This window comes from Pistacia vera, unplaced genomic scaffold, assembly GCF_008641045.1.
Source record: "Pistacia vera cultivar Batoury unplaced genomic scaffold, PisVer_v2 Contig483, whole genome shotgun sequence".
Taxonomy (NCBI): Eukaryota; Viridiplantae; Streptophyta; class Magnoliopsida; order Sapindales; family Anacardiaceae; genus Pistacia; species Pistacia vera.
The window spans coordinates 425,321-436,298 of NW_022196316.1; the positions used below are offsets into that span (position 1 = coordinate 425,321).

Consider the following 10,978-nt stretch of genomic DNA (forward strand, 5'->3'; position numbering starts at 1 on the left):
ACATTTCTATGAAAAAGTTTTATTAGACATTGTGTTAATGCAAACAATCTTCCTCTGTGTTGGAGTTGTCGACTACTTTAGCATTAATGGGTAACGGAGACGCATCGGGGGTCCGCAGCGCCCCCGAGCCCGTAGGCGGTTTTGGCTTTTCATGTATAAACCGTGTAGGATTCCTTTTAAGTTATTATTCTTTTGGTTGGGCTTAGGAATAGGAATTCTTGTAAAACTAGGTTTATCCTTTAAACCTAGTATATAAACATACTTTTCTCTTGTTATGGGTGTGAGAACAATTCATTCATTGTAAACGAGAGAAGTGAGACATATTGCAAAATATTGACTCAGCTGGACGTAGCCTACATTGGTGAACCAGGGTAAATCCGCGTATTACTTTCTTTGTTTACTGTTTGTTTTGTTTAACTATTATTATTTTGTTCTGTTGCTTCTCTATTTCGTTCACTCTGGAGATGGTATTCATACAAAACGGCAGAGCCATTGTTATTGTTTAATTTGAAAATGGTAAAGAAAGAAAGATGATGGATGTCTGCGTGAAGCGTGCACATTACTAACTTTTATGTAATTAACAAAGTAATGAGCACGCCTATGTTCTCACCAGAAAAACAAAAAAAAAAAAAAAAAAAAAAAGTAGCATGGATTTCAATTTCAATGCGAGTTGGAAGAACCAAAGTTTTTTGCAATTATTTAAGTTCATTTCTTTTAGGCAGTGTCATGGAGCCCAAAAAAGTTGCAACTACTTCAATACCAAATATATATTGCATAATGTTTTTCTATTCTTCTTTTAAAGAATTGTAAAGCAATTTGTGGATCAAATATGTCTATTTAACTAATTAAATATTGCTAGTAAAAGCAAGAAATTATTTAAAAACAAAACAAAAGGGTTCGCAGAAACATAAAAAAATTAAACGAAAAGAAAAAGCAATGTAGTATAAAATTAAAAGCATATTTTAAAAGGATCTGATGATTGCCATTTCTCCTTTGATATGGATTTATATTGTAATTAATTAATTAGCGAGCAGCTGTTATTTGCTCATGCAGATACACAATTATATGTTTGATTACTAATTATATATGTAAAAGTAAGAAAATATAAACAAGTGTACAAATTAAGAAGCAGATTTGGAAAAGAATGGAAACAGCCAAGAGAACACTTTCATTAATAGAGTAAACAAGGTTTAAAATTCTATGAGATTGGATCTGTACTTGATTGCATGCTTCATTTAATTAGAGGAGTTTAAATTCTAATGGAATGGCACACCACACAGCTCCATTATTTTAATTGAATTGGAAATTGTCTAATTAATATGTACGAGTGTGTTTTCCTATATATAGTCAGTTGGACCGAATTGTAGAGAAATTGTAAAGACAATATAATGTTTCTAGCATGTACATTAATAATATATGCAAACATGAATATGTTTATACTTAATTTATTAAAATATTTACTAATTAATGATATACTATATGTTTAGTTTGTAATTTGATGATTTTTAATAGCGAAAATGGATCTTATTGGAAATATACATCAAATAACACGTTAAACTTATAAATTTGAATCAGAATTAACATCCTCGAAAAACCCTTTTTACAACTCAAATAGATTCAATCAATTAAAATATTTAGTGCCCTTAATAAGAATTACTTCATGAATCTTTACATTAACAGTACAAATAAGTATAATAAATGTATCGCGTACATATGTTAATACATGAAATTAATTTACTTAACCATATATTAGATGATAATTTCCACATTAATGTTGATCTAATGATCTACAAACACTGACTATCAGTACATAGTAAAATTCTTCCATCGAATATGATATGAATGTAAAGGGTACTTTCCTTCTGCACTTACTTATAAAATAAAAACAAAGATCAACAAATATGTCAGTTAGCATAAACTGGCGAACCAATGAACTGTAGAGGAAGAACAAAACGACGGAGTTCCCATTCTGGCTTGTAATCTGGATAACAGGCACGCTCCATGCAGATCAATCCCACATGCTTACAAACTAATAATAATCCAACCAAAACATCCGCTGAAAAGTGAAGCTAATACAACTAAGACAACCTTTTTTATATTCATAGATTCCTAAAGTGTCGAAGGTAGGAGACTTGGGCAAAAGCGGGATGAGATTTGTTTTAGGTCAGAAGATATTTTTCAGATATTTTTGTGGCTGCTTTTATATTACAGTAAGTAGGAAAAAGATTTTTAGCAGGATCGATATTTAGTTTCCTCTATACAATATCTTTTTTTTTCAAATTTCTAAAGATAATTTCCTCATATAATTGATGTGGTAATTATATATCAAATAATTTTTGTTTAATTTGGTAATGAAACTGTATAATCATCTTTAGAGAGACTCAAGTAACATTATCTTGTTAATTAGGATAATAATTAGATCGATCGACTCTTCATATTAGATTGGAAGTTTTAAGAGTTATACCAATTAACACCTTTATCTCTCGTCCTGTCCCAATAAATATACACAAAAAAACAAAAAATCTTTAACGTGAAACGTTGGGACACAGTCAAGAGAAGGAAACAACAGTCGCATTTTCCTCTGAGGAATGCATGCAAGAACTAATCGCTAATGTGAGAATAATAAATGTTGAGTTTCAATATGGATAACAAGGCACGGTGTACGCAGATCAAAACCACATGCACAAAAAATAACAAGCTTGCTTTATGGTTTACATTGGGAGACAAATCCAAGCTTGAAATGCGCTGAAAAGTGAAGTGATCCAACTAAGTGAAGTTTAATATATTGAAGGAATGTATACATGTCAGGTATTTATTTAACTTATACTTTATTCACAATTTGCTTCGTCAATGGCATGGAGACTTCAGATTCTACAATTGTTTTTTTATTTCATATTGTTTGGTGGAGATATTTTTAGGCTTAGATGAGGTAGACTTACAAAATTATAATTGAATAAATAGATAAGCTCAAAGGATCCGACAATGGCATCAGTATTGCAACTCATCACCTAACACAGTGGCATCAATGGAGCCAATCCTGGTCGTATTATAAATAAAATTCTAGTTAATTGACTCCATTTCAATATAATTTAATCTAGTTATTATTTGCCTCCCCAAGTACAATTTAGTCCCCAAGCATAACTCATTGAAAAGTGTACGTATTAGAGGAGCATATGATGATCTATTTAATTAGTTATAATAATTTCACTCTCAATACCGATCTTAAATGTCATATCTAATGTGATGGATGTTTAATTAGTTATAATAATCCTTCCAGACTTGTATGAGTACGTATAAGATCAAGAAAATTTAAGATTCCATATAAAAATTATCATAAAAAGAAGTATATATCAAAAAATTCTTGTTTATTAGCATCAGAAATAATTACAATGTTTCAAGTGGTGGATGTGAATTGTGATATATATAATCGATAGATAAAAATAACACAAGTTTATCAAAGCTACGATAAGAAAAAAAAAAAAAAAAGTTTGGATAGAATTTATCTTTCATAATATGTCACATTATATTGTCGTTTGTTAAGAATTGGACAAAAATATCTTACTTAATTGTGAGGTAGATGGAGATAATCCTTGTTGGGTAGCATGAACTGGTGAAGCACAAAATCACGTTTTCACCAATAAATAATGACTAAGTTTGGAATTTGTAGTAAGTCATGGCTTCCAATTAAATCGGAATATCACTTGCAATGCAGTGTGTGCGATGTGCTTTCAAATGAAAATATCTGAACTCCAATATTATATTAAATGTAGAATATTTATTTTTGTCAAACTTATGAATTTTGTGTGTGTGCATAACAGTTATGTGTGTACATTTACTGCCAATCTTTTTATTTGTCTTGTCTCATCTGTTGTGTGTGTGCACATCAATTCTTAGTGCACATAGTTTGCCAGACATGTGTCTTGGTTTGTTTCGTCTCGAGTGTGTGTGTACAATGGTCTGTGCTTACACTCTCGTTTCAGACTTTTTGCAACCCAATATGAGTTGCATGTCTGATAAAGAGAAAAATATTATTATGTTTATCTTTGTCTCTTGATATTTATGACATTTTTACATGTGTCATATTTTCCTTAAGTGGTCATAGGGAATAAAGTTATATTTCCCAATTTGTTTTGTGGTCCAAACCAAAAGAAAGAATACTTTCCTTATTTGGACAAACATGGGTCAACTCCTTGTTGTCTGACATGACACTGTTTTGTTGAGCAAGAAAACTTTCATTATATAATACTATTTCTTGTGTAAATGAATATAACCTTTTGATCTTTTATTTCATTTTACTTTGAATTTTCTTAAAGTATTCTTTCTCTTAAGGTTCAAGATTCATTTTCATTTTATGCCAAAACCTCACCATATCAAACAAAGACTTGATGGCTCTTAGAATGTGATTCCTTTGCTGATGCTGGTGTGTGGCATCGGTGCTTGAAACTTCGTGGTTTATAAGCTGTTTTCGGGTGTGTTCCCCACAAGAGAAAGCTCTAAAGAGTTGCTACACGTTAAGGATTCAAAGTGTGGTGCTAAGTGTAAAGTTGAACATGAAATTCTTTTTACTGTAACTTAAATGAGCTTTGAACTATATCTTGTAATGTATTTTTAACTTAGTAGATTACTTTGATCTAGATAAGGTCCCATGGGTATAGGTTAAAAGTGGATTTAGCTAAACCATGTATATGGTTGTGTTCTTTACTTTTTTTACTTGTGTTTGATGTGATTAAAAACTAGAAATCTCTTAGTCAACTTAGTAAATCATTCCTCTATACTTAAAATGGATAATTCAAAACCAAAGTGGTTTAACCAATCCCCAACATTAAAGATCCATAAACCGTATAGAAATTAGATTTCTAACTTATAAGCAGGCAACATATTTCTGGACTTGAACCTGCAGATCTCATGCAGAATATTATGTCGAAAAAGATTTTATTTCTTAGATAGTAATAAAATTTAATTTAATTATATTAATTAGTTTGCTTGGAAGAAAATATGAATATTCATAGACCTGTTTTGGTCAAAGTAATCAAGAATAAAATAATACATGCCACCTCATCTTATAGAGTTATACAGGGACGTGTATGCAGTAACGTTGATGCAATGCAAATTAAGTATAATTAATTAAGGAAACAAAAGTCGTTTTATTTTTTATTACTGTATGTGGATAATTGAGAGTTGAGACAAAAGGTCAAATTGTGGTTTAAATTCAAAGCAAGTCAGATAAGAATAAGCATTTTATATTGGGATTTACGTTGATTAATAAGATGAATATTGAATTATGTGGCTAAATTTAGGCTACTCTTTTCCAATAAGATTGTACGGACCATATATTTGGCAATCTTTATTAGTGGTCAATTTTCATTCACTTCTTTCTAAATTATTTTTCAGATTCAACTTGTTCGATGTCCAGTAGATTTGATTGGGTTTTTTAGTCAGTTTATTATTTACTCTGGATCAACAGGAAAGATGGAGGAAATCTATACAGTAACCTAAATGTTTCTATCACAAGAACATTGTGGTTTACCTGATTCTTTAGGCTTGTATAGTGTTCAATGACCTCAAAGATTATTTTAGATGTGCGTAAGTTGGCCTAGATCACCACCACTTTAAAAAAAAAAAAAAATTGTTTGTGAGATCACTTAGTATTAAACCTATCTATTTCATTCAAAATACAAAAACAACCCTTATCAAGATGTTTTGTTTTTTTTTTTTTTCATAATCTTTGTAACAAGAAAAATGAAATAAACCCAAGAAACTAATTTGATTGGGATTATAAAAAAAATCAAGACTTTCATATTGAACAATTAAAAATGTATAAAACTTTATGTTAATAAATTTTAGAGAAAGGTAATGAGAATATTGAATAATAACAGTATCAATGATGGTTAATTAATGTATATAAATAAAGCGATATCATGAATATGAGAAATTAATATCGATTAAGAGGTTGGTTGATGTTCGGGTTTCCAAATGATGGGACAAAGTGGCCTCTCACAATCATAATTTTCATTGACCCCCCATCATCATGTTCGTCACCCTCGTGTCACCTTTCTTTTATTTTATCATATCTAACTTTAATATATGCTTCAAGAGTGGCCGTCCCACGCGCCTCCGTGGCTCCGGTGCACCTCACAAAAGTCAAGCCCATCTTGCTCTGGCTAAGACTAAGAGAGTTAAGTTATGTCCTTTGTAATAGAGTTGTAATAAAAAGGAGATTAATTAGATGATGAAATGATAATTAAGCTAGTTTAAAAAGTGGTTTGTTCTCAAAAGATGTTTTCTCTGAAAACAATTCAAAATATTTATTAATTCCATCCAAACACATAGCCATTGAGTGAAGTTAGAGAAAAAAGTTAGAGACGACAATGTGCCCAGTTTGGCCTCGCTAAAAGTTTCTCACTGACTTTCCTTCACTTCTACACTCACCGTATTTCAAACCAAAACAATTATTATCATCGCATTTTCTTTTAATTTTTGCCAAGGTTTCCACGTAGTTTATCTAATTGGGATTAGTATTAATTTGATCTTAAATGAGAGAATTATATCATATTATTAGAAAACAATTGTTATAATGGTCACAAAGGCCAAGCTAAATATTGACGGAGCTCGTTTATATAACTATTTTCAAGGCCATATATATTTTGATGACAAAGCCAATAATGCAGGAGATGATGTATTTTTGACTAGCAAAATATTTTTGGTAGAGTGGAAAATTCCAAAGACTTCAATTTATTAGAAGATTAATTGTCCAATGTCCATTGAGGGCCACTTTGGGCAGCTGGCTTAGACTCTGTGTATTAGACCCACTTCAACACACCTTGGGACAAATACATCACACTGGTTAATTAATTACTATACTATTTACGTCTACATCAAGTCCCAACCAGCCAACACTTATCTAATCCAACGGTCAACATGAATTCATCGTCGCCAGTATTATAGGAGAATTTTAAAACTACCCCTCACTTTTTACTAATCACACTTATGATCCTTTTGTGGAAATTGTCAAGACCACCCTTGACCCTTACGCCATCTAATTCCTTTAACTTGATAACTTGCAAGATGAAATTTAATAAAATTATTTTTTTCCTCACTTTCGTTATATTTGAAATTGTTTTTGCTATTTCCAAGATTCAAAAACTCTAACTAAAATATATATTAATAATATCTTGCAAGTTTATAGAGTGGGATAATGTTAGGGTTTAGGGGTAGTTTTTGATATTTCCTAGAAAAGTGCCATAGGGTGATGATTAGCAAAAAGTGAGGGTTGGGTTTGAAATTTTCCTTATTATATCACTTAATATCTTAACCTCATATCATCCCAGTCACCAAACTATTATCAATTCTCTTTCAGCAATCAAACCACGTTCACTGTTGCATCACCACATGATGACGGTGGTGATGGATGAGTGTAGTGTGATTATCAGTGACAAGAACACTATGATGAATTGTGGGAACAATATGTAAAGCGTCAATGCACTATATAAGCTAGAAGGAGATCATTATCACCACACCCTCCATAGTTTCCCTTTAATATTGCCACCTCCAAACAATCATCACCATTGTCGGCCTCTTTCTTCTCTTCAACCTCCACCATTTTCTCTCTCCCTCTTGTGTTTCTTGCAATACCTTCCAATACAGCAAAACAAACCAACACAAACGGTGTCGTTATCGTTCTTCTCTCCTCTTCCCTTCAACAAACATGAGACAGTACCAGGAACTCAACCTGCAAAGAAGCTCAAAAAATCATTCCTTCAAACTACATCAGTTCAACGTCGGTCCGTCGATACCTGAAAATGAAGATTTTTCGGGTAAACTTCTCGTTAGAAGAGATTCACGGATCGCTTTACAAAGACTAAACAAGTCCATTCAAGGTTCACTTCTCTCATTCGTTCACTTCTCCATGCAATAACTTTTCCCACATATTCTTTCTCCCACGTGCAGTGGTTATCGATCCGACCCATCTCTCTATAAATCCTTCTTTAGGCCGGAAAGTCACCGGAACTTTATTTGGTAACCGGCGTGGCCATGTTAGTTTTGCCGTTCAAGATATCCCCGGTCTGAACCGGTTTTGTTGTTAGAACGGCCATGTCTACATCACACTCTGGTTAAAGAAATGGCGTCCGGTTTGGTTCGGATAGCGCTTGAGTGTGAGAAAGCTCCAGTTCAGGCCGGACGCGGTCGGCCCGGGAAACTGTTTCACGAGCCCATGTGGACTATGTATTGTAATGGGAGGAAGTGTGGGTATGCGCAGTCCCGCACGTGTGGGGACTCCATTGGCACGTTTTGAGCACCGTGCAAAGCGTGTCGGTAGGCGCAGGGGTTATTCCGGTGTGGAGGACGCAAGGAAGACCAGTGTGTCTGAGGGAGATTATTGTACATGAGGGCAAAATTTGAACGAGTTGTTTGGCAGCCGTGACTCAGAGCATTCTACATGTTGAATCCAGATAATAACGGAGGACCTGAACTCAGTATTTTCTGCTTAGAATTTGAAGATTATTTTCAATTGAAAAAAGGAAAAAAAAAAAATATATATCTTTGGGAGTTAAGACTCTTTTAGATGTTTAATTGTTTTAAATTATTAGATTATTTGAAGTTGGGAGTTGGAATCTATTAAGTGCTTAAGAGAATTGATTGTTGTACTTGTTCTATAAATAGTTTGAAATAAAATTAATGTATGAGGAGATGGTTTAATTTTGTAAAATGAATATTTATGTTTAATCTGGGTGATTCAAGAAAGTGGGAACATTTCTTGAAATGTTTATATGAACATGTTTTAATGCAAAACAATCTTCCTCTGTGTTGGAGTTGTCGACTACTTTCCATTAATGGGTAACGGAGACGCACTCGGGGGTCCCGCAGCGCCCCGAGCCCGTAGCGGTTTTGGGCTTTTCCTGTATAACCGCTGTAGGATTCCTTTTAGATTATTAATTCCTTTTTGGTTGGGCTTAGGAATAGGAATTCTTTTTAAAACTAGGTTTAATCCCTTAAACCTAGTATATAAACTACTTTTCCTCTTGTTATGGGTGTGAGAACATTCATTCATTGTAACAGAGATGAGAACTATTGCAATAATTGACTCAGCTGGACGTAGCCTACATTGGTGAACCAGGGTAAATCGCGCGTATTACTTTCTTTTTTACTGTTTGTTTTGTTTAACTATTATTATTTGTTCCTGTTGCTTCTCTATTTCGTTCACTCTGGAGATGGATTTTCATAACAAAACGGCAGACCATTGTTATTGTTAATTTGAAAATGGTAAAGAAAGAAAGTGATGGATGTCTGCGTGAAGCGTGCACATTACAAACTTTTATGTAATTAACAAAGTAATGAGCACGCCATTGTTCTCACAAGAAAAAAAAAAAAAAAAAAAAAAAAAAAAAGTAACATGGATTTCAATTTCAATGCGAGTTGAAGAACCAAAGTTTTTGCAATTATTGAAGTTCATTTTTTTAGGCAGTATCATGGAGCCCAAAAGTTGCAACTACTTCAATACCAATATATATTGCATAATGTTTTTCTATTCTTCTTTTAAAGAATTGTAAAGCAATTTGTGGATCAAATATGTCTATTTAACTAATTAAATATTGCTAGTAAAAGCAAGAAATTATTTAAAAAAACAAAAGCTTGCAGAAACATAAAAAAATTAAACGCAAAGAAAAAGCAAGTAGTATAAAATTAAAAGCATATTTTAAAAGGATCTGATGATTGCCATTTCTCCTTTGATATGGATTTATATTGTAATTAATTAATTAGCGAGCAGCTGTTATTTGCTCAGCAGATACACAATTATATGTTTGATACTAATTATAATGAAAAAAGAAAATATAAACAAGTGTACAAATTAAGAAGCAGATTTGAAAAGAATGGAAACAGCCAAGAGAACACTTTCATTAATAGAGTAAACAAGGTTTTAAATTCTATGAGATTGGATCGTACTTGATTGCATGCTTCATTTAATTAGAGGAGTTTAAATTCTAATGGAATGGCACACCAACAGCTCCATTATTTTAATTGAATTGGAAATTGTCTAATTATATGTACGAGTGTGTTTTCCTATATATAGTCAGTTGGACCGAATTGTAGAGAAATTGTAAAGACAATATAATGTTTTCTAGCATGTACATTAATAATATATGCAAACATGAATATGTTTATACTTAATTTATTAAAATATTTACTAATTAATGATATACATATGTTTTTGGTAATTTGATGATTTTAATAGCGAAAATGGATCTTATTGAAAATATATATCAAATAACACGTTAAACTTATAATTTGAATCAGAATTAACATCCTCGAAAAACCCTTTTACAACTCAAATAGATTCAATCAATTAAATTTAGTGCCCTTATGAGAATTACTTCATGAATCTTTACATTAACAGTACAAATAAGTATAATAATGTATCGCGTACATATGTTAATACATGAAATTATTTACTTAACCATATATTAGATAATTTCCACATTAATGTTGATCTAATGATCTACAAACACTGACTATCAGTACATAGTAAAATTCTTCCATCGAATATGATATGAATGTAAGGGTACTTTCCTTCTGCACTTACTTATAATAAAAACAAAGATCAACAAATATGTCAGTTAGCATAAACTGGCGAACCTGAACTGTAGAGGAAGAACAAAACGACGGAGTTCCCATTCTGGCTTGTAATCTGGATAACAGGCACGCTCCATGCAGATCAATCCCACATGCTTACAAACTATAATAATCCAACCAAAACATCCGCTGAAAAGTGAAGCTAATAACTAAGACAACCTTTTTTATATTCATAGATTCCTAAAGGTCGAAGGTAGGAGACTGGGCAAAAGCGGGATGAGATTTGTTTTAGGTCAGAAGATATTTTTTCAGATATTTTTGTGGCTGCTTTTATATTACAGTAAGTAGGAAAAAGATTTTTAGCAGGATCGATATTTAGTTTCCTCTACAATATCTTTTTTTCAAATTT

At 32.2% G+C, this 10,978-nt stretch overlaps 1 pseudogene; it reads left to right on the plus strand.

Moving 5' to 3' along the window:
• The first annotated feature begins 7,705 nt into the window (after window positions 1–7,705).
• On the plus strand, window positions 7,706–8,600 carry LOC116146848 (annotated as a pseudogene).
• The last annotated feature ends 2,378 nt before the right edge of the window (window positions 8,601–10,978 follow it).